At 47.1% G+C, this 23,558-nt stretch overlaps 1 long non-coding RNA gene across 2 annotated transcripts; it reads right to left on the reverse strand.

The window, feature by feature from the left end:
- Window positions 1-3,242: 3,242 nt before the first annotated feature.
- Window positions 3,243-22,847, reverse strand: LOC123377842. Of its 2 annotated transcripts, XR_006582355.1 has the most exons (6): window positions 22,493-22,847; window positions 19,828-19,906; window positions 12,234-12,278; window positions 6,029-6,192; window positions 5,480-5,584; window positions 3,243-4,293 (listed from the first exon to the last, which is right to left on the reverse strand). It is a non-coding gene; the product is annotated as an uncharacterized LOC123377842 (long non-coding RNA). The 2 variants fall into 2 exon arrangements; XR_006582356.1 differs by lacking the exons at window positions 3,243-4,293; window positions 5,480-5,584; window positions 6,029-6,192; window positions 12,234-12,278 and adding exons at window positions 15,263-16,273; window positions 17,541-17,573.
- Window positions 22,848-23,558: the final 711 nt, after the last annotated feature.

Consider the following 23,558-nt stretch of genomic DNA (forward strand, 5'->3'; position numbering starts at 1 on the left):
ATGAATCTACTATCCTCCCAATACCCGTAACAGATGGGGAACAGAGCCAGAGGAAGATGAAGGGTATGCCTGTACTACAACCAGGGCTGTGATTTGCCGCTCATGTCAACGTACCTGCGCTGGCTTTAATCCAGCTAGCTCCCTGGAAATAGCAGTGAGGATATGGCGGCGCAAGCTGCATAAACAGGTACGTATCCAGAGAGGGTCAAGCAAGCTGAAGCCCGCACCACGGCATCCCCCCCACTCTTTTTAGCAAGGTAGCTGGGTTAAAGCAAGCCTGGGTACAGCTACACCCTTGGCTGCAGCGTAGATGTATCTTAAGTTCCGTGCTCATGGTCATGCAGGAGGTGTGGAAAAGCTGGGAATTACTCTAATCTTTTGAGTTCCATTAAACTGGCTTAACCACAAAACCGTTCTTCCATTCTTTTGTAGGGTCAAACAGCCTGTAGGCTTTAAAAAAAACAGTGTCATGCGTGGACTGATAAATTATCACAGTTGTGAAACATTTTGTTCTGAATCTGTTTTGTTTAGTTTCTCAGTATGTAAAATTCTGGGAAGCAAGAGACCCTTCTTTTTTGCACTTCATATATAAAATTGTGTATACATCATAGATGAACTTTGTTTACCCTTAGGAAGCACGGCTCTGATTTAAAAGTTTATTGATATAAAAAATATTGTTCATAGTAAGAAACTTCATTGTACACTGTTTTGTCCTAGCTAGAACACGTCTGAATTATTGCTGTCTAATTTTAAACATTAAAATGTACCACATAGATACAAATGACATAGTCATAGGCTGAAAAGAAATAGAAAATAATTTACTTTGTTGTCTGGTATAAAGGGCTGGGGGTTGAGTGGCATTTTTTTTTAGGTTAAACTCTTTCTGTAACCCAAATAGACATTTGTCATAGGGTAGCCTTGCCTTGAGCACCCTCCTATGGGTGGCTGTGGTACAGCAGGCTCAGCTGCATCTGATTCCAGTTTGAGTTCCCAGTGATTCCACTTCAGGCTCTCTTGCTTAATACCCCTCCTTGGGGCTGGTTTATTCCCAACACATAGTTCAAATAATCTCCAGCAAAAGGCCATTTCTCACAGCCAGTGTATGTAGTCCTTAAAATCCCCACTTTTCCCAGTGGGGAAACCCCCACCCCCATCTCAGTGCTTGCATCCCTCATTCCCCTGGTGCTACCTCTCCAGTGTGGAGGTGGCAGCAGGAATGGCCCTTTGCTGCTCCCCCGCCTTTCACCTTCTCTGGCCTGCAGCTTTGGCTCTCTGGCTTAGACAACAGCAGGTAACTCCCTCTGCTGCTCTGGCCCTGGATCGGGGAGGTCAGCTGGAAATGCCCCTTGCTGCTCTCCTGCTTTCCCCCAGGAGCCACATACTGGCTCTGGCAGATCTCACCTGCCAACTGCTCACTCCCAGGCAGCTGTCACCTGCCTTTTTCTTGACTTGACCCTCAGACAGCCCTGACTCTCCAGGTCTCCGTGATTTTTATTATAGCCCCAGATGCTGCCCCATCCTCTTGAATTGACCAAACTGGGAGCACCTGTTCTGGCACAAGGGCATTCAACCTGCTTCATTTACAGGAGCCATGCATATGGGCGGGGGGGGGGGGGAATGCTTGGTTTTGAATGCTTACAGGTGATACACAATCCCTGATGCATCTGTAATTTTATACTGGATAATTCAAACCATGGAACATATTTATTTTAACTGCCTGAGATCTACAAATTACAATTCTGTTGTGTGTGAAAAAAACAAAAATTCCAATCTTTGTTATAAAGTGAAGCTTAAAGTATTCGAGATAAACGAAGCATTAATGAGGCTGAACTAAAAAAGTATTCTAGAGAACATAGGCGGCAGGTTTGTAAAATTTTTGGTGGGGCCCAAAATGGTGGCCCCCCCCCCACTCCCGCCCTGTAAGCCGATATAAAATGAAGCTACAACGCGTCAGTGCCACAAGATTACAAGGTTGGAGAAGGGGTAGAGGGTTCCAGGGGCCAGTCAAGGGACAAGGAGCGGGGGGGTTGGATGGGGCAGAGGTTCGGCGGGGCAGTCAGGGGACAGGCAGCAATTGGATAGGCATGGGAGTCCAGGGGGTTTATCAGGGGACAGGTAGGGGGTGGGGTCCTGGGGGGAAGTTGGGTGGGGTCTCAGGAGGGGGCAGTTGGGGACAAGGAGAAGGGAGGCTTAGATAGGGGCTGGGGTCCCAAGGGGCAGTTAGGGGCAGTTGTCTCGGGAGTGGGTAACGGGGGACAAGGACCAGTGGTGCTTAGATAGGGGGTGGGGGTCCTGGGGGGCAGGGTTCTGGGGAGGGGGCAATCAGCGGCCAGGGGCTGGGATTCAAAGGGCTCTGAGCCCTTTAAATCCCAGCCGCGGCGGCTGGGATTCAGAGGGCTCTGGGCTCTCTGCCCCTGCGGGCAGCCCAGAGCCCTCTGATTCCCAGCCGCGGCTGAGATTTAAAGGGCTCTGGGCTCCCTGCGGTTGCAGGCAGCCCAGAGCCCTCTGATTCCCGGCCGCGGCTGGGATTTAAAGGGCTCTGGGCTCCCCGTGGTTGCAGGCAGCCCAAAGCCCTCTGATTCCCAGCTGCGGCTGAGATTTAAAAGGCTCTGGGCTCCCCGCCGCACCGGGCAGCCCAGAGCCCTCTGATTCCCGGCCGCGGCTGGGATTTAAAGGGCTCTGGGCTCCCCGCGGTTGCAGGCAGCCCAGAGCCCTCTGATTCCCAGCCGCGGCTGGGATTTAAAGGGCTCTGGGCTCCCCGCTGCTGCCGGCAGCCCAGAGCCCTCTGATTCCCAGCCGCGGCTGGGATTTAAAGGGCTCTGGGCTCCCCGCGGTTGCAGGCAGCCCAGAGCCCTCTGATTCCCGGCCGCGGCTGAGATTTAAAGGGTTCTGGGCTCCTCGCGGTTGCAGGGAGCCCAGAGCCCTCTGATTCCCGGCCGCGGCTGGGATTTAAAGGGCTCTGGGCTCCCCGCGGTTGCAGGCAGCCCAGAGCCCTCTGATTCCCCTCCGCAGCTGGGATTTAAAAGGCTCTGGGCTCCCTGCTGCTGCCGGCAGCCTAGAGCCCTCTGATTCCCGGCCGCGGCTGGGATTTAAAGGGCTCTGGGCTCCCCGCTGCTGCCGGCAGCCCAGAGCCCTCTGATTCCCAGCCGCGGCTGGGATTTAAAGGGCTCTGGGCTCCCCGCGGTTGCAGGCAGCCCAGAGCCCTCTGATTCCCGGCCGCGGCTGGGATTTAAAGGGGCAAAACCTAGCTCCAAATATTGGTGGAGCAGAGCCCCTGATTTTGAATATTCCTGGGGCTTTAGCTCCACGAGCCCATATAAGTTGGCGCCCATGCTAGAGAACACATTGATGAAGCTTGACTAAAAGTCTTTATACAGTTTGAGTGCTTGCAGTTCATTCAGTTTCATCTTTGGATATGATTGCAATAGAAAATTTACTGTCTTAGGATCCCGCCGAACAAACACATTTAAATTGCCTTGTAATTGTACATTTTACTGATTAACTAGACATTAGTTGCATTGCATCTTAAATTATGCTCTAAAGTCCCTTTACGTTTCTATAGTAGTAGATCAACGGTGCAATCTGACACTGCTGGTAGGTAAGTAGGTGCCCAGGGTTCACCAAAGGACTGCTCTTGTGTGGTGCAAACTGCTCATTCCAGTTGCATCTTGCAGGATCAGGTTTCAAAAGTGTGTACACACTCTTTTGTTAGTGAAAGGAGAAGGTACAATGTTCTTACACGGTTGTCACTCCTTTTTTCCCCTCTACCATCATAAACCCTTATGAGGGTCTGAAAATCACTTTATTTCACAGGCAAAAAGGTGGGGGAAGCACTTTTGTGTGTGAGATAGTTTCCTGATTCTGTAAAGGTACCAGGATCCACCATGCTTACAACTGTTGCACGCCTGAAAATAAAGACACTAGTTCTTGAAGCACATCAGGAGCCATGTGAAGAGTGGGGGGAAGAAAAGGACAGAGGTAAAGGTGAGGGAGTTTTTTACTAGGGGAGCTGCTGAGGGAGGGAACATACTAGCAGTGGTCAGGTAACAAAAGTATTTGCTGCCACTGTCAGGCGGGTGAAGAAAAAGCTACTTGGGATGGCTAGGGTGGACAGGTTTCTTTAAACTTGACTCCGCTCTGAGTTCATCAGTCACTGATGCTGAAAAACCTCTCTAGTATTACACTAAAATGAACGCAACTCTGGCAGCAGGCCGTCAACGTCTTGTTCAGATGTAGCTGAATCCTCCCCTTCCTTGCAATTGCTATTGTGATTCTTGGCTTCTTCCTTTCCAGCTACAATCAGAAAAAAACTTGCCTGTGAATTTCAAGTGTCTTCAGTTTGCAGACAATCAGTTGCCTATTTGTGATTGATAAATTGTGGCTTTAGAAAAGGCCTCTTCCCAGGAGATAGCCACTTCCTGTGAGAGCGCACAGTGTTGATCTCTTCCCACCCCCACCCCCACCCCCTTTTTTTCACAACTGCAGCAGAAAAAGAACCAAACAAACAGCAGTGTCCTGCTGGGTCCCTTTTTAACTCCACGTCTATGTCCAACTTTTACCTCACGTGTCCATGGTACATTGGCCTCTGCAATTAGGTAATTAGCCCCCGACCTGTCCACTGCCCAGTTTACACCTTCTGTTGTTTGGATTGCCACAGGGTATCAGTGGGGTCAGAATTTGGCCCAATTTCTTTTTCTTTATACTTACTCTGTCAATGGTAACCAAAGTCACCGGTTTCCATCAGAATGTTTATTATTTCTGTGGTAGCTTTTTCTATTTTATATGACACGTTTAAATGCCTTTACTCCAGAGTCTATTTAAATTGTGTGGGTGCAATAAATGCTGTTAACTTTTTTAACTTCGCTGTTTAGGGTCTAGGACGGGGTTGGCAACCTGCGGCTCCGGCTGCCCCCTTGCTGGCAGCCGTTTTTTGAGGGGATGCGAGGTGCAGGCACTTACCACAGGCGGCTCCCGGCCGGCAGCGCAGTAGGGCTCAGGCAGGCTGCCTGCTGCCCTAACCCCATGCCGCTCCCGGAAGCAGCTGGCTGGCTGCTGGCACGTCTCTGCATGCCCCTTGGGGGGAAGGGGGCAGCGGGTCTCAGTGTGCTGGCTGTGCCTGCAAGCACCACCGCTGCAGCTCCCATCGGCTGGTTCCCAGACAATTCGAACTGTGAGGACAGCGCTGGGGGTGGGGGCAGCACATGCAGCTGCCTCCCATCCCCGCCAGCAGCCACCCACTTCCGGGAGCGGTGTGGGGCCTGGGCAAGCAGGCAGCCTGAGCCCTACTATGCTGCCAGCTGGGAGCCGCCTTTGGTAAGTGCCTCCTGGCCAGAGCCTGCACCTCACACCCCAACCCCATGCCCCAGGTCAGAAGCCCCTCCTGCACCCAAACTCCTCCCAGACCCCCACCCCTTCCTGCACCTCCTGCCCCAGCCCGGAGCCCCCTCCTGTTTATATTCAAATTCAAACAGCTCATTACCAAGGCAACTGTTGTCTACCAATCAAACTCTTGGAATGTCTTGTGAAAAAGCGGATGTGCTCTGCATTTACTAGTATGTTCCAATGTCCAGCGGTTTGAAAAAGTCTAACGTAAGAAATAAAATAGGTGCGTTAAATACCTTCAATCAAAACAAGTGTTGGTGAGTAGTAATAACTTTACTATGTTCAATTATTATTAGTGGATAAATTCTAACTCTCCAAGTAGCTTTGCGTATGATGTGGCTCTCGAAATATTTTGGTCAAAGACAAAAACAAAAAAAATGGCTCCTCTTCTTTGAAAGGTTGCAACCCCGGGTCTCAGGAGGCTTTCATCTTGACCCTGCGTTTGGTAGAGGAGATCGCCCTCTGCTGGACAGTGCCTGTTGTAAACGTGCTCATGCATTTGGGCAGGATTTTCACAGGGCTCAGTGCCAGCCTAAGGCTGCTCGAGATAGTGTAAAACTCCCATTGACTTCACTGAGCCCTTCTGAAAAGCCCATCTTCAGTGTACAACTGCAAAGAGCATTAGGGCAAAACGGAGGCTATTTACCTTCCAAGGAATGATTCTCCCCCACATAACACTGGCTGCCAAGTCATTTTCAATTTGGTGTCTAACCACTCCATTTTAGAAGCTGCTGCTTCCATCCAGTGACAAGTAGGCTTCATTGTGCACTGCAAACTCTCAGGCAGACTCAGGTGCTCGCTAAGGGTCACCTTTAAAAAATGTTGCAATATATTTATCATTTGTCGATTAAACATCTCTTCTTGGCATTTCCTCCTCTCCCCCCTCCCTCTCCCAAACACACCAAAAATTACTTATAGGGATTGAGAAGAAAACTTTATTTAGTATTAGAAATGTCATGTGCGGTATATGACTCAGCACAAGTTAGTTAGCTTTTCTGTCTGCTACAGAGCACCAGCCTTTGTGTATCTTCCACACTCCCCTCTCAGCATGTCTGATACACCTCCTGCCAGTTATGCACACTCAAAGGTAAGAAGTGTGCTCTTATTTGGTTTAGCACAGCAGAGATTGAGACTTGAGATATTGGATAGTTTTTATATAGAGACTTATATTGAACTTGAATATTGAATTGTATCTTGAGTAGTTTTTAATACCCTCCTTTGTTGTTTGAGCATGAAAACCATTCCCTTATGCATGTGGGACTCGGTAAGGTAAGTGCAGTCTACTGCTTTCATGATACTTGGCAGTTTTCAATCCAGAAAAGTAAGATTTAAAGTTGTACTTTTTTTTTCTTACAGCGAGTTAATTTCCAAGACCCTTGCAGTCATCACTGCATCCAGGAGACCCTTCACCACTTACTCTCTGAATAGGTCATTGGAGTCTTGCTGTAGGGGGCTCGGCTTTATTGTTACGAGCTCTGACTTGGATTCTGTTTTGCTAGATGTTTGTGTGCCTTCCACATCTTTAAGCCATGATGCTGTATCTCACTTTGCAGCTCTCATGGTTGCATGTCATGGACACAGTCATTCCAGCCTGAGAGAACTGGATAGGATGCCCTCTTGGTCTCAGCCAAGTCAGTATCTTACTTAAGCAGAGGCAGCACTGTTAGTAAAAGGAGGCACTTCTTGCATTCTCACTCTCTTTCCAAGTACTTTTGCAGCACTCCCAGACCCACTGGTGCAAGGAATAAGGCCCAATTAATAATCATTATTTGTGTTCCCATATTGCCAAGAAGCCCTAGTCATGGACCAAGTTCCCAGCATTCTAGGCACTGCACAGGCACAGAACAAAAAGACAGCTTCCGTCCCCAAGAGCTTACGTATAAGATGAGATAACAGATTAATATAGACAGGCACATGGGGGAACACAATGAGACAAGATAGGTCAGTATGATAGACAATGGTATCAGCACACCAGCAGCCTGACCATAGTCAAGTGTGTGTGTGTGGGGGGGGTGTTATAGCTACTCCAGCAAAGGAGAGTATTATGAAAGGAGTTGGAGGACAATGAGACAGCTTGGCAGATGGGGGGGAAGATCTAACATATATCTCCTAATATTACCTTCTTAAAATAAGAAGTTTGGGGGGAGGGGTCTCTTGAATTTCAGTCTGGATCAAAGACTAGTGAAACCATGAGTGGTAATTGTCTTGTCTAGACCCTACATCCTAAACCTAGCAATTAAATGGAAGCAACATAGTGGGATGTACATTAACCTATCATAAAGTACCTCAGGGTTGCAACTTTATAAACTGATCATTAAGACAAATTAAAGAATCTTATTCCACAGCCATAAAATCGCACGAGTTTGATGTTTCCATGGCATCAGACTTACCTATTTTTTACAAACCTGTATTGGGACTGTTTCACCTGATTAATGCACATACACATTAAAATCAAAGACAAGTATTGAAAAAAATATATATAAAACCAAAGATTCCTGTGGCAACACAATTTCTTATATAAACTCAGTCTGGTGCAGCACATTGTGACCATCAGCTCTTCATAAACATGATGCTGGATCAACTCTCACTTTCATGCTATTTTATTGGTTTAACCTTTTAAAAAACGAGTCATTGTTATTGGACTGGAGGAGTAGCTGTCAAGCAGAGTGTTGGAATACTGACCCGAGGCCAGTTTGCTAAAGTTTTGTAGGAGGAAGGGTTATGTTTTAGAGCAGTGGGTTTCAAACGTTTTTTTCTGGGGACCCAGTTGAAGAAAAATATTTATGCCTGTGCCTCAATGGAGATGGGAATGAAGGGTTTGGGTGGGGCTCAGGGCTAGGTCAAAGGGTGGGGGCGTGGAGGTGAGGGCTGTGGGGTGGGTCTGGGAATGAGGGGTTCAGGGTGTGGGAGGGGGCTCTGGGGTGGGGCCAGGGCTGAGGGGTTTGGGGTGCAGGAAGGGGTTCTGGGTTGAGGGGGGCTCAGGGCTGGGGGTTGGGGTGCAGGAGGGTGTCAGGGCTCTGGGCTGGGGATGAGGGGTTGGGTGCAGGAGGGGCTCTGGGTTGGCAGGGGCTCAGGTCTGGGGGAGGGGATGGGGAGCTGGGCACAGACTTAACTCTGGTGGCTCAGCCGGGGTGCACTGCGGACCACGCGATGCCACACGACTCTTGTCTGCAGGTACCCCTCCTCCCCGTTCCCATTGGCCGGTTTCCGGCCAATGCGAGTGCAGAACCAATGCTCAGGATGGGGGCAGCGCATGGAGCCCTGTGGCCCCCCCTGCCAGTACTGGGTAGCGACCCATGGATTGAAAAATACTCTTTTAGAGAAATATCGGTAAGGGTGTCCAGTCCATCCCTTTCAACAGACCAACGGCACAGAAACATCCTTACGTTCTCCTTGCTGTGACTGCACAAATATTCTTATGCTTAGAAATACCCTCAGTTCTTTGAATCAGGTACTACATATAGTCCTATGTGTTTGTACAGTGCCTAGTTCACGGTGAAGTTACACGTATATAAATACCAGTCAGTGAGCTCTCCTGTGCTAACTGTTCTCCTGATTTGCTGCGCTCATGTCGGGGGCTCGCACCACCGCTCCGACAATACCTATCTGACATCTAATTTCTGGAACAATGGCACAGTGGCTCATGACAAATCATGCGTCCACTTGATTATGCACTAGTCTTTTAGATAGAGATGTTCATATTAATTGGGTAAATATGTTCCATTAAACTGGTTTTTATGAGGGCTGTATTGCACTAACTATGGTACAGCATTTCCTGTTGGCTTGATTTATCCACTAAAATTACCTGCTTGTTCGGAGTTCTTGCAGCTTCTTATCGTTTTTGATCAGCACAAGTGTAATATCACTTTAAACCAGTAATATCCCCTGTGAGCAGACTACATTGATTGTTTGCAGCGAGTGAACTCAGTGACCTAACATGACCCTTATATTTTGTAACATTTAGACTCAATGTGAATAACCCTAAAATGTAAAGCTTCAGTTTACCAGTTAGTTTGGTCATGGTCAGAAAAGTAACACCACACTATTCCCTGTGTTTGTCACAGTTGCTTACTGTACTGATAAATTTGTTGCTTGAGTTAATGCTGTGAAACAACTACAGCTGTGGAAGACTAAAGTGGATTTTGCCTCCTATATCTTGAACAAAATTGTCAAGTTCTGATTGCAGAATCATAGAATATCAGGGTTACAAGGGACCTCACAAGGTCATTTAGTCCAATCTGTTGCTCAAAGCAGGACCAATCCCCAGACAGATTTTTGCCCCAGATCCCTAAATGGCCCCTCAAGGATTGAACTCACAACCCTGGATTTAGCAGGCTAATGCTCAAACCACTGAGCTATCTCTCCCTACCTTATCAGGGGTGATTATTTAAGAAATCCAGACCCAATAGGTAGGACTACTAATTCAAAACATCCTTTGACTTGAAAACCAAACAAATCTGATGGAGTAAAGAAATATGGAAATTCAGAATTACGTAATCAGTTTTCTGACAAATTTCACTTTAAAATGGTCAGTTCTGATTGTTTGCTATGTTCAAGTGAAATCACTAGGAGGGAAGTAAGTTTTTCACAGTGATTAAGGACCTGATTTTCAAAAAGTTTCTTATTTTTGAAAATGCAAATTAAAGGCTGTACATACCTGCCTGATTTGCTCTTGCAATCAGGTAGCTAGATGTCCAAATACTACAATTTGTACCTATAACTAATTTTGGGCACAAAACTCTGCATGTAAAATTGTCAGGTGAGGCCTCTTTAAAATCAAGTCCCAACTGTGTGCATTTATTTTGATCCCCTTTCATATTATAAGCAATACTTACGGCTTTGTGGTATTAACAAAGTTTACACTCAATAGTACTGAGACTAGCAATGTAAAGTGAAAGAGTTAATCTAAATTATATTTGGAGAGTGAGTGTGTGTGTATATGTATATGTGTATATATATGTATATGTATATATGTGTATATATATGTATATATGTATATATAAAGAAGGGGATTACATTCCCCCTTACTGTTATGAAGGTTTCTGTTTATCCATTATTTAACTTGATTTATTAACGCTATGCCAAATATTTGAAAAGTGTTTTAGGGTGGTAATTTACAAGCTTTAAACTAAAGCTTTTAAATAATGAATGTAGTATTGCGATATTTCTGTCAGTCAGACATTGTATGTAGAGAATAAGCTATTTCACTTCAACCACAAATCTTAGTAGGGAAATACATCTAAAGATTACTACAGCCTGGACCAAAAACTGCTTACTTCATGCAAGTAATCCTGTTGACTTCTCCCATGTGCACTGTGAGAAAGATTCAACCTCTTATCTTTATGGCACGATTCACCTACTGCCAACAGCTCTACTACACTTACGGATCTCTTACCATAACGGTACCTGCCCTGGCTCCTAGCCCATTTTCTGCCTTTGAAACTGGATTCTAAAGTTATCAACATAGCTTTCACCCAGTGTTTGACATGTTGAATTTTAATTGTTAAAGTGTCTAGTAATTGTGGTCTTCCAGTTTGAACTACTTGCATTTTTCAACTTTATTCTACAGAATATACAATATTTAGACTCTCACAAGCACTTCTTAACTACCCCCCTGTAATTGTGCCCTGAGAGGAGGATGTTATGCAGAAGAATCAAGCTGTTGCTTTCATATGAAAGCCTTGCAGGTACTGATTATATTACAGCAGCTCTCAGTTTCTGATTAATAATCAAAAATCATTATAGGGGTACATTAATACCACAACTTTGCCCCAATCATAGACTGAAAGGGAATTTTCAAAAGTCACAGAAGGGTAAGGTGGCTAGATCCCACTGACTTCTAATGGGAGATGGGTGCTTACCTGCCCTTTATGCCTTTGAAAATTCTTCCATTTATCTCTTACTTTCCAGAGTGATTCTCCAGAAGTGGAATATCATCAGTACAGTCAGAACCGCTGGACACATGAAAGTTAACTATTCCATGCTGCCTGCGCTGGTTCTGCAGGCTACTAGACTTGGCAGTAGAGCCCCTGCTGCCACTCCTGCCCCACATGGATCTGATCTCACAAGCCCACAGATATTTACTTCACCCAAACCTCGGGGCCTTTCACCTAACCCAGACCGGGTTTACAGTGGTGCCAGGCCCATACTTAGAAGGGGCCCCAGCACCCAAACTGTGGTGCCAACCCTCTCTGTTCTGCCCCCTCCCCTGCTTACTTTCCCCACCCTCCCTTCCTGGACAAGCAGCAGGTGGGGCTTTGGTGCATCTGAGGGCTGCATCTGAAGGAAAAAGCTGCAACCTCCTTGCCAGATGCAGATGATTAAAGAGCAGCTCCAGAAAATCCTAGTCGGTGCATAGGATTTGGAGATCCAACAAGCCCCTCAGATTGTGAGCCAGCTACCCTCCCACAAAGGAGGACCCTGAGCTAATCACCATTTCCTTTGGAGGGGTAACATCACCAGCTAGCTCTCAGCTATACTGCAGGCTCTGCGATCCTGTGTACTGAATATAAACAGGAATCATTTGGAGGAATGGGTTCTTTGGCTAGCTGACGGGATGTAACTGCTCCCTGCAGTGGCAGGGATGTATTCTGCAGAGGGACCCAAATGTAAATTGTGGATAACAGATCTAAATCCAGAAGGAAAGATTAGACTGTGTAAGCTCTTCAGGGCAGGGGCTTTCTTTCTTTTGTATGTCTGTACAATATCAACTACAATGAAGCCCCAATCCTGATGGTAGCCTCTGGGTGCTACTGTGGTACACATCAAGAAAGTATGACCCAGTTAAGCCATCCTCTGCATATTCAACAGCCCTAGCAATTTCACTTATGGAAACCCACTGCATTGCTTACCTTGACTTTCATGATTAGTATGTGACTAGGTTTCTTCGGAAATGACTAAAGGAAAAAAACAAAGAGAAGTTACAAAACTGTCGTGTGTGTGTGTTTGTTGGAAGCTGCGGGAGGTTTAGAAAATCCCTGTTCTCTTTCTCATGTTAATATGCAAAGCTAGAACTTAGCCAACCTATCTTAAAACCTGAGAAAGAAATGGCTGAATTGTGAGAGGTTAGAATGGCAAAGCTGCTCTGCTGGAATGATGTACCCACGCTGCAGCAAAGATGCGGGGAACATTTGTCTGATCAATGAATGATGTAGTTGAGGACAAGTGGGCGACGACTGTAACTGCTGGAACGTCTCACTGGTATCTGCCTGCTGACACCAGCCCGGAGGTTAAAGAGCTAGCTGTGATTTTCCCCACCCTAGCAAGGGGAGATCCCTTCTCAGAGCCACAAACCACCAAGGGGACCAGCTCCTCTTGTGACCAACCACTTGCCACAAGGCAGGATGGGAAAGAACCACCAGCAACAGGTGCTACTCATTGCTTAATGCACTGCTGGGAAGTGCTCAGATGCTGCCCTGCTGGCTCCAGGTAAAAGCGCCATGCCAGATGGGAAGCCTAGGAACATGGAGGGTTGAGAGGTGCTGGGCAAGGCAGTGGTAGCGTGAAGGTGAAAGACTGCAACGAGTTGCTCCTGACAGGTGAGTAGCTGGTGTGCTTCAAAAAATAGCTACAGAAAAAGGGCTTGAGAAGGCAGGGTGCAGGATCAGGCTCCAGATCTGATATACGCTCTGTGAAAAACGATATTTTTCTACCAGCCCAGCAAATATTACCGGGCACCTGAAAGCCGAGCTGAGTTAGTCCCTACTCATGCCTTATCACCGGCAGTAGAGCGTCTATTGATTTTAATAGGAGTTTGCCAGGCAGGCGCTCAGGACTGGACACTGTGGCCAAATTGTGAACTCCGGGTCCCTCAGAGGTGTCCCGCTTTTCAGCGGCACTGAGCACCCCGGCCGCTCTTGAGGGATTACACTTGGGAGGAGTTTCCCGCCTTTTCTTTCGGATGCGCTGCTCACCCAAACCCTCGGCTCCCCCTGGCTTCCCGCCTCCTCTGAGAGCAGAAACTTCCCGGCTTCCCCCGCCCACACCTCGCTCAGAAGCGCCGGCCCCTGCTGCTCTGCCCGCCACCTTCTTCCTCTGAAAACAGCCCGCTCCCAGCTGCACCCGGGCTCGGGGCCGGGATCGCAGCGCGCCCGTCGGAGCTCCAGAGGCTGCTGCCCGGGGCGGCACGAGTCGCGAGGCGAGAGCCCCCTTCGGCGCGGCGTAGCCCACGCCGGGCTCAGCCCTTCCAGGGCAAGGAGCGAGTCCCCGCGCCCTGGGGCTCGGGCGCTGGGCTCAGGATTTCCCGCGTTACACGTTGCCAGGGGCGCGCCCGGGGCAGGAGCCTGCCCGACGCCTCTGCCGTCGGGGCTGGGCTGTCACGTCCCTCGCGGTGTCCCCCGCGCCCGGGCCCGGGGTGAGGGCGGCGCCTCTCCCGCAGGAGGGTCGGGTCGGGTTCGAGCCCCGGGCGCCCACAGAGACCCCGGGGACCCCCCCTCGCGGGCTCTGGGCCCCGAAGCGAGGCGGCAGCGAGCACGTGGCGGGTGTGAACGGGCGGGAAGCGGATCCGAGCCCCGCCCGCATCGCTGCTGCCGGCGCGGGCAGGCCCCGGGGCCCCGCTGCGTTTCCCCCAGGCCGCGGGGAGCAGGGGTCAGAGGCCGGGCTGGGGCCGGCCCCAGGGCGCTGTCAGGACCCGCTCAACCCGGGGTCGAGGGCTCTGTCCAGCCGCCCAAACCCCGACTGCAGCGCGGGGCGCCCCGGGCGGAGCCTTTGCGGGGGCCGGGCTTGGGCCGAGCGCCCCCGGGGCAGGACCCCTGCAGGTGCCGCCCGAAGGGAGCAGCGCCGCGGGGAGCTCCCGGCCGGGCTCAGGGGGACCGCGGGGGCGGCGGATGGACGGAGCAGACTAGACCCGCCCCCCCGGGCACTCAGCCGGCGGCGGTGGAGCCGGCAGCTCGGGGGAGGTCGGGCCGGGATCCCCGGGACACGTGCTCGCTCTCCCGCCGGGCCCCCTGGCGGCTTCGGGCTGCGCTGCAGGGCCCCTCGGACCGACCAGCGGCGCTGCTGTTGCAGAGAGGCCGGGCGGGGGCGCAGCAGCCACCCCCGCCGCTCGGGGTACGTGGCGTTGGCAGCTTGCTGGGGCCCGGGGAGCTCGCAGCCCCGTTTTCCCAGGTACTTTCCCTAGCGGGCCAGGACCCTGAGGCTGCCCGGGAACCACAAGCTCCGTCTGCCCCACAAGACCACAGGCTCTTTGGAGCCTGGGGCGAACCCCAGCCCCTTGCGGGAACAAACTGAGCCCCTAGACCGCTGGCTGGCGCCTTTGTTCGGCCCTTAGCACAGCTCCGAGGCTCAGCTCCCCCCCTCATAGAGGGTGGTGCCTACCCAAGCCCCTGATGAGCCATCCCCAAGCACAGGCTCTACACTCCCACAGGGGTAGGGCCCAGTTTGCCTCCCGCAGCACCTCCAAGGAAGAGGGAGGCCAGTCCAGGGCCCTGGCTACTGCTGCCTTTATTCTGAGCCTGGCCCCCATTTGCCAAGAGGCGGGTCTGGGCTGACCCACCAGCCTCCCACCTCAGGGAACAGCTCAGCCAGGCAAGCACCCATGGCTCTGCCCTCCCTCAGCAAGTCATGAGCCAGCCCCAGCAGCTGGCCCTTGCAACCCTCTCTGCACTCACACAGCCGGCCCCTGGTCTGCCCACAGCCAGCCCAGCCAGCGCTCCTTGCGTTCTTATTCGACTGCACCAGTGGAGGCTGGAGCACATTCTGAATCTGGGGGCTGCTGTTAATAAACCGAATTAAGATACCCAAGATTCAGATAGTGAAGTGAACGTATGGGCAAGGTTAGGGAGAAAAGAGCTCGGCTAGCAGATCTCTCCCTACCCATCCTTCTAATGCCTCTTACTTCTGTCTCCCACACCACCAACCCATTAATAATACACAGCTCACAAACAGTTTTCCCCACCTTTATATTAATATATTCTTATGTCAGATCTACAGACCAGGAAACCTCTTAATAAATACCCCTCTTAAAAACCTGATCATACAGCATCTTCCCGAATTTAACAGTGCGATAACATTGTTTTGTTGCCCTAGGCACCACAGGCTGGTAGCGACAGCACTGGTTCTTGCCATGGGCACGACCATCCAGCCTCACTGAAGCAGCAGTGCAATACTGGAGAGCAGCTAGGCAATCCTAAACTCCAGTATTTACGTGCTGCTAGAGCACTGCTGACATGCTTCCATTGTAAAGAGGTCTCCGTGACTTCCAGAACCCTTTTACAATCCCTGCTGGTTGTCTTACTACCTATAATTTGTTATTGGTCTTAAACAGAGGAAAGAATGCTGAACAAAACAGGAAGCAGAATTACTTCCAGCAACATGCAACTGGTATAAGCCAACTATGAAGACACAACATTAAAGATGACTTAGTGTATTAAGATGAAGCTATCGCTGATATTGGAAGGTGATGAAATATTGAACAACCACATGGCCTGTGATCGGGTCAACAGGTTAGAATACCACAAATCCCTGAGCCGTTTTAGGCAAATTCACCAAAGACATAAAACCAATACTCTATCTTTGCAGGCTGGAAAGAAAGTGTACATATTAAAAGCACTACAAAAACGTATCTAAACATACCTGTTCAACTGATCTAAGAGATATATGAGAATGTGGCAGCTTCCACGGCTGACGCCCAGAAGCTCCCTTTCTTGTCTATCCTTGAGGTAATGAGGCAGCCCAGAATGGTCTGTATCTCCTTGTCCCTACAAACCATGATGTGCTGCTACATCTCCTCAAAGCCCAACAATGTTGAAATTCCAAATGGTATTTTGACTATTTTTTAAACATGATATAAGGTATTGAAGAGCACAATACAATCCAATGAAGACATTTTTAACATTCACTTATTACAAAAGGTTAAATGTTCTTCAATCCTGTTCTACCAGAAAGTCTGCAACTAAAAAAGAGAGCAAGTAGTTATACAAGAGTATCATGACTGCAACAATTAAAAAAATAAAATAAAAAAACCTACTTAATTTGCCCAAAATACACAGACTTGTTGCAGTTGGCTACATTTTCAGACCAACTAGATCTGCTCTCCCCTCCACCCCCACTACTTTTCTGGCCCTTTCAAATAGGCGAGGAGTCGGCAACCTTTCAGAAGTGGTGTGCCGAGTCTTCATTTATTCACTCTGATTTAAGGTTTTGCATGCCAGTAATACATTAACGTTTCTAAAAGTCTATAATATATAACTAAACTATTGTATGTAAAGTAAATAAGGTTTTTAAAACGTTTAAGAAGCTTCATTTAAAATTAAATTAAAATGCAGAGCCCCCCGGACCTGTGGCCAGGACCCAGACAGCGTGAGTGACACTGAAAATCAGCTTGCATGCCGCCTTCGGCACCCGTGCCAGAGGTTGCCTACCCCTGAAATAGGCTATTGGGAAATCTGAATAGTCTACAGCTTTTTGTGTGTGTGCGCACTGCAGTGCTAGGCAGGGGTGGCTCTAGGTATTTTGCCGCCCCAAGCACGGCAGGCAGGTTGCCTTTGGCGGCTTGCCCGCGGGAGGTCCCTGGTCCCACAGATTCAGCGGCACACCTGTGGGAGGTCCGCCGAAGCCACGGGACCAGCAGACCCTTGGCAGGTATGCCGCCGAAGGGAAACTGCCTGCCGCCTTCGCGGCGACCAGCAGAGCACCCCCCGGGGCTTGCCACCCCAGGCACGCGCTTGGCATGCTGGTGCCTGGAGCCGCCCCTGGTGCTAGGGACATCTTACAAGCAGTGATAGCTGTGTAAGACATAGCTATAGTGCTCAGGTGTTTGTCATTTCCCTGAATTATTTCGATTTAGATGATCCAGATTCCTCAGACTCAGTTTCAGGACATAATTTGAAGCAAATATTTCTCTTTTGTTTGTTTTTAGGGTCCATGCAGCTCAGATTTTACCTTTCAAATTTGAATGAAGTCAGCACAGCTGTCTTGAAATTTTTCAGAACATTCCCTGCCTAGGCAGATAGGGAACAGCAAACTTGGAAGAGGCAAGGGGGGGAGAAGAGGAGGAGTGTAAAGTAGGGTTTTTTTGCGGGGTCCCTGACTTCACAGTGTACAACCTTAAGATGTAATTACAAGTTAGCCTAAGCACCAGTACAGATGGCTTGACATATCTGCATTTCTTTTTGACATTTTCACAGGTATGTGATAAATCAGTTAGGAGCAGTACTAACAGGTATATGTTCCTCCAACTCATCTTCTTAGGGCTTGTCGTCATGAAAAAAATAGGAACAGTGTTAGAAATATGGCATTGAGATGTCTCCTACAATGGTATGCTATCACCTGTGCTGAGCACTCTGAATACATCTTTGGGGTACATGTTATCTCCTCCCCGCCCCGCCGCCCCATTTAAACAGAACTTAAAATGGGAATTCAAAAGCTCTAATTTATGCAAATTTACACTACTGCTTTTTTGCTAGCAGACCTATTTTGCTTTCTCACTTTAATACTGGTATTGTCAGCCAAACAACTCTAAAAGGGTGAATGCTACTTAGCCCTTTTTTGTACTGTTTCTCTAACAATATCTTGCTTGACTATATCGGCTTAGTCTGCTTAAGAAAGGAAATAAAACAATACCCAAAAGGGTAAGTGGTTTCATTTAATAAGCAAAAATAAACAACCCCTCGGTTCTAGAACTCAATTTTGATTCTAGATCAGGGGTAGGCAAACTACAGCCCAGGGGCCACATCCAGCCATCCAGCTCCTGCTAGGGAGCGGGGTCTGGGCCTTGCCCCATTCCACGTGACTCCTGGAAGCAGTGGCATGTCCCCACTCTTGCTCTTACGCATAGGGGAAGCCAGGGGGCACTGCACGCTGCCCTTGGGCCAAGCACTGCCCCCAAAGCTCCCATTGGCTGGGAACTGTGGAAAATGGGAGCTGCAGGGGCAGCACTTGCAAACATTGCAATGTGCAGAGCCACCTGGCTGTGCCTCCACGTAGGAGCCGGGGAGGGAACATGCTGCTGCTTCCAGGAGCTGCTTGAGGTAGGCGCTGCCCGAAGCCTGCACCCCTGACCCCCTCACAAACCCCAACCCCCTGCCCCAGCCAGGAGCCCCCTCACACACCCTGAACTCCTCATTTCTGGCCCCACCCCAGAGCCCGCACCCCCTCCAGAGCCCTCACCCTTTCCTGCACCCCAACCCCTAATTTTGTGAGCATTCATGGCTCGCCAATTTCCATACCCAGATGTGGCCCTCAGGCCAAAAAGTTTGCCCACTCTTGTTATAGAATGATGATCTCAAGGGATTGGGCGTGCAGAACTCCCCAAATCCTTAAAATAAATCAGCTTCTAAACCAAGAGGGCAAATAGATCCTGCCTTTTAAAAAGAAGGGTGACATTTCCAAGCCACTGCCAGTCTATTACCACCAAGCTCTTACTTGGAGAAAAGAGGAAGTCAGTTTTCACGATGTAAATAGGGTTATTTGGGAGTGGAACGTGAGGCCAGTAGACATGTACAACATAATACACATATGAGAAAATATTCTCATGCAAGCCAACAGAACAATTCTCTCAAACGGTATAATGCTATTAATCATCTCATGCAGTATAATTTAGGTTTTTTGTTTTGTTGTTTAAATAGCCAGTTTTGTACTTTGCATAAATCAGTACTGAAGTAAAGACTGTAAGTTCAGAGCATCTTCCCCGAGGGAGTTTTGGCTAAGGACTCTCTCTTGCTGTTAATTGCAGGTTCACTTCAGTAGGAATTCCACAGATCCAGCACCTCGATGCTAGACCCTAAGGCAGGGGTGGGCAAGCTTTTTGGCCCAAGTGCCACATTGGGGTATAGAAATTGTGTGGTGGCCCATGAATGCTCATGAAATTGGGGTTGGGATGCGGGAGGGAGCTCCAGGTTAGGGGTGCTTGCTGTGGAGTGAGGCTAAGGATGAGGGATTTGCAGTGCAGGAGGGTGCTCTGGGCTGGGACCAAGGGGTTCGGAGGGGGAGGGGGTTAGGGTGCGGGGGGGTGGCTCAGGGGTGCAGGCTTCGGGCGGTGCTTACCTCAAGCAGCTCCCGGAAGCAGCAGCATATCCCCCCCCTCCAGCCCCTTCGTGGTGGCGCAGCCAGGTGGCCCTGCTGTACGCTGCCCCTGCAGCTCCCATTGGCTGTGGTTCCTGGCCAATGGGAACTGCAGGGGCAGCGCTTGGGGCGGGGGCAGTATGCGGAGAGGAGCTCCCTGGCTGCCCCTGTGCGTAGGAGCCAGAGGGGGGACATGCCACTGCTTCCGGGAGCAGCACAGAGCAGCCTCCGACCCTGCTCCCTGGCTTGAGCGCCCAAACGGGGAAAGTCCCAGACCCTGCTCCCCAGTGGGACCTCAGGGCCAGATTAAAATGGCTGGCCGGCCGGATGTGGCCCATGGCCCACAGTTTGCCCACCCCTGCCCCACCCCTATTTGCCCTCTTGGTTTAGAAGCTGATTACTTGAAAAGTTATTGGCTATATTAGGTTCACCTTTCCAACTCACCTTGACTGAACGCAATGATGCATCAGTTCTGCAAATATGATTCTCTTTGGACACAATTTAACTTCTTTTTCAATATGAACTAGAAAACAACACAAAGTAGAGTTTATAAAGTGTTCCAACAGACTGTACCTTAGACAGGTGATATACATTGCAGTGCACGGATTAATCAAACAGCAATCACATTTTTGGCCAGTTAGGCCTAAAGACAAAGACTATTAACGGCTTTAATGTGTGCTCATCCTATCAACTGGGGGGGGCGGAGCGAGGGGACTCCTGCTTTCATTCCAAAATACACTGTAATACAAGGATAAGTATTTAAACAGTGCTGCAGCAGATCTATCCCTTCCCTCATCATTGTACTATAATTTATATAATACCAGGATCACTGAAGACTGGTTGCCTAGATTTTGCTTATTAGGAATTATACACAATCCTTACCAATATGCATAATGGCATTAGATACAGTAATATTAGGAAGGTTGTTTGCAATGAGTTCTCTATGTAGAATTCATATTGGAAGAGATTGCAGTTAAGAGGGTGAGCTGGGCTCTATAACCTAGTGCATAAAAATACCACACAAAAATATGATGAAAAAGGAAGTGTCACCACTTCATACATTTGCTTCATACACAATAGCAACAGAAGCAGATTTGTTGGACAGACCAGATGAAAAGAAAAACCCTTATTTATGTTGATTTTAAAGCTATACTACCATTAAACAAGAATATTAAATGCGGTCCATCTTGTCTGCAATGAAGGGGATCAGAAATTGAGGCTAGGTACCTCATGCCTTCATCTGGCAGCAATCTCATCTTACTGTGGGAGGGAGGGGGAGGAGAAATACAGTGAACAACACAGCGCTCTCTCGCAACACCCTTCAAGCAACCCAGAAGAGCATTTACTGTCTCTTTAGTTTCATACAGTCCTCAGCCGTGAGAGCAAGACAGGCCAGTCAGAAGTTAGTCAAATAGGGAGACGCTTGTTCACATGTCTAACATCTTTTGAGCACTTCACAAAATATTAATTAAGACTCACAACATTCCATTACATTTATTTTACAGACTGAAACTGAGGCTTAGCAGTTAGGTCACTTGCTATTGCATTTTCTACCAGCAAGCAGGAGACTACAATTGGCATAATTTAAACTCCAGAAAGTACTGAGGCAGAAATTTCTGCAGGTCAGATGCACCAGATTTATGGCAGTGATGTATATAGGCACAATTAATATTTCTGGATAACTGGGCATTTTGGATATGCAGAAGTTCACTGTAATGCTGTCCCTAGGATAATACCTATACAGTGACTGCTTGCCAAGGTTTAATGGGGTGTATGAAAATTCTCTTTCAAAACAAGAAGGCACCTCTTAAAAATCCAAATGGAAGAAAACAGGTGATACCTTACAAAAAAAGAAAAGGACTGAAAGTATAAGCATTAGGACCAAGGGTGAGACAAACAGATGGACGGACACCCACCCCACTTCGCTAATTTGCTTAGTCTCCATTTCAGTGCTAGGCAAAACCAAAACCAAGAAAACATTGTTTCCTATATACTCAGAATAAAAAAGATCAGCTATCAAATTGGCTATTTAGGAGACATTTGACACAGCAGAAACACTAACATTTGGCCATGGGGGGGGGGGGCAGGGGGGAAATATCAGACAAGTCATTTACTTTCTAACAAATATTTAAAACTAGTCATCCTCATTGCAATCTGAAAACAGATATCCAACAAATAAGACACCACTCATTTTGAATATGGTGATGAAACAAAACTAAAGTGGTGAGTCCCACCCACTTAAATAGTTCATAGCTGACTGTGCTCGTAAGTCAGTCATTTTCATCTGAACAATGGAATTTAACCAGTGTAAAGTATTAATAATCACAAATGTAGTTAATAGGCAGAAACATACCCTATGTTTTATCGACAACCACCACGTGTTTTTCACTATTAAATTCCCTAAACAGTTCAACTCGTAGACCCGAGATTGAGCTGACGATTTAGTAATTTCTCTTTACAAATCCTATCTATTAAATTAACAGCTCACTGTATTAATAGATGTATCATAGTGAAGTTGTTTTCCTTTGCACCGACATCTCAAGTGAAACTAATCTGCATGCAAAGTGTCGTGCAACAATCATTACTAAGCACTCTTTACTGGGCAGCAAGGTATCCATATAAAAGTGAACAAAATAAAATAATTTTAAATTTTATATATATATATATATATATATATAAAAATGGGTGAAGATTAAATTTTGATATTTTCCAGTGCACTTGTATTGAAAGTACTGAATCTATCCTCTCATCACCACAAATTAACTTCTACTATTTCTCTTAAAATAAAGAGCATTATATGAACATAAATACATATGAGCTGCAACCTAAGTTTTGGCATATTCTACCTTTAAAAGTTACATGATTAAGTACTCAACTTCTCTTTTAAAGTGGTATAGGAAATGGAACAGAAAATTGGATTCCAAACTGTTACAATAAAGTGCATAATCATTTGATTTTAAAAAATATATTAAAGCTTCTAGTTTTACAAAATTAAGAGTTTGATCCTGCAAACGCTGACATGACTAGTCTCATTTATTTAAATAAGTCTATTCATGTGAGAAAGGACTACTTGTGCTTGCAAGGCCTGTAAGATCAGATCCTAACTTACTGTACTTCAGAACGTAAGTAAAATTTCCAGGATCCAGTTTTTCCTCAAAACTGCAGAACTGAAGAACAGTACGGTGCTTCTTGGTTCCATTTTTTCACCATCATCTCACCATCATTTCACCTTTTAAATAATAAGGTAAGGATCTGGAACCTGAACTCCTAAAATGTTTATTTGTTAAGAACAGAAAGAAAAACTATGGATTTTTTGTTGTGATTTTTTTTTTTTTTGGGTCAGATGAATATTCATTCAGAGCATAACAAGCATGCAGTAATTATATTCTTCACATTTGGATCAGTTTCCTTAAAGCCCACCTAAAGCTTCCCTCCTATATTCTGTAAGCATTTACTATATTTGCAGTTCACTGTTTTACAAGGTTCCTGTAAAAATGGACTCTTTGAGGTTATTAAATATTCATAAAGATGATGAACAATGAAGTTATTTTGATTTCTTCAGATTATGCTGAAGACAGACAGATGTTGGCACACCTACGTATGTATATGTAACAGTACATTTTAAAAAAAAATATTTTGCACGGTTCTAGCTTTGGAAAATTATTTTCCTATACACTGAAAAATTGCTTTTACTTATCTGATATTTTCATGCAGTAAAAAATATGCACAAATTATACACATTGCTCTCCTCACTGTAAACAGGCAGAAAGACAGTAACTCATCTAACCAAAACATAATTTAGAAGTTCACATGCTTGCCAGGATATTCATATTTCCTGTATGAAACAGGTCGGTAGAAAACTGTTAAATACTTAGGGATTTTTTGTTTACCCCCCTTCTTTCAATTATTTGGCACTTTATTATAATGATTTAAGACTGTCTAATCTACTACTTTATATACATCCACGTATTTATATTTTTATGAGAATTTAGTCAAACTTCTCCACCACTAATAAATTGTTTAAAATAATGTTAATTCTGGCATTTTTAGTAAGTTACATGTGTAACAAACAATCCAATCTTTTTAAAAAAAATATTCTGATACCAAATTAGATATGAAATATAAATTAAAATTTTAAATTGCAATTGACATTTCTACAAATAATAAAAAATATT

The sequence above is a fragment of the Mauremys mutica genome, chromosome 9 (assembly GCF_020497125.1).
Source record: "Mauremys mutica isolate MM-2020 ecotype Southern chromosome 9, ASM2049712v1, whole genome shotgun sequence".
Lineage (NCBI taxonomy): Eukaryota > Metazoa > Chordata > Testudines > Geoemydidae > Mauremys > Mauremys mutica.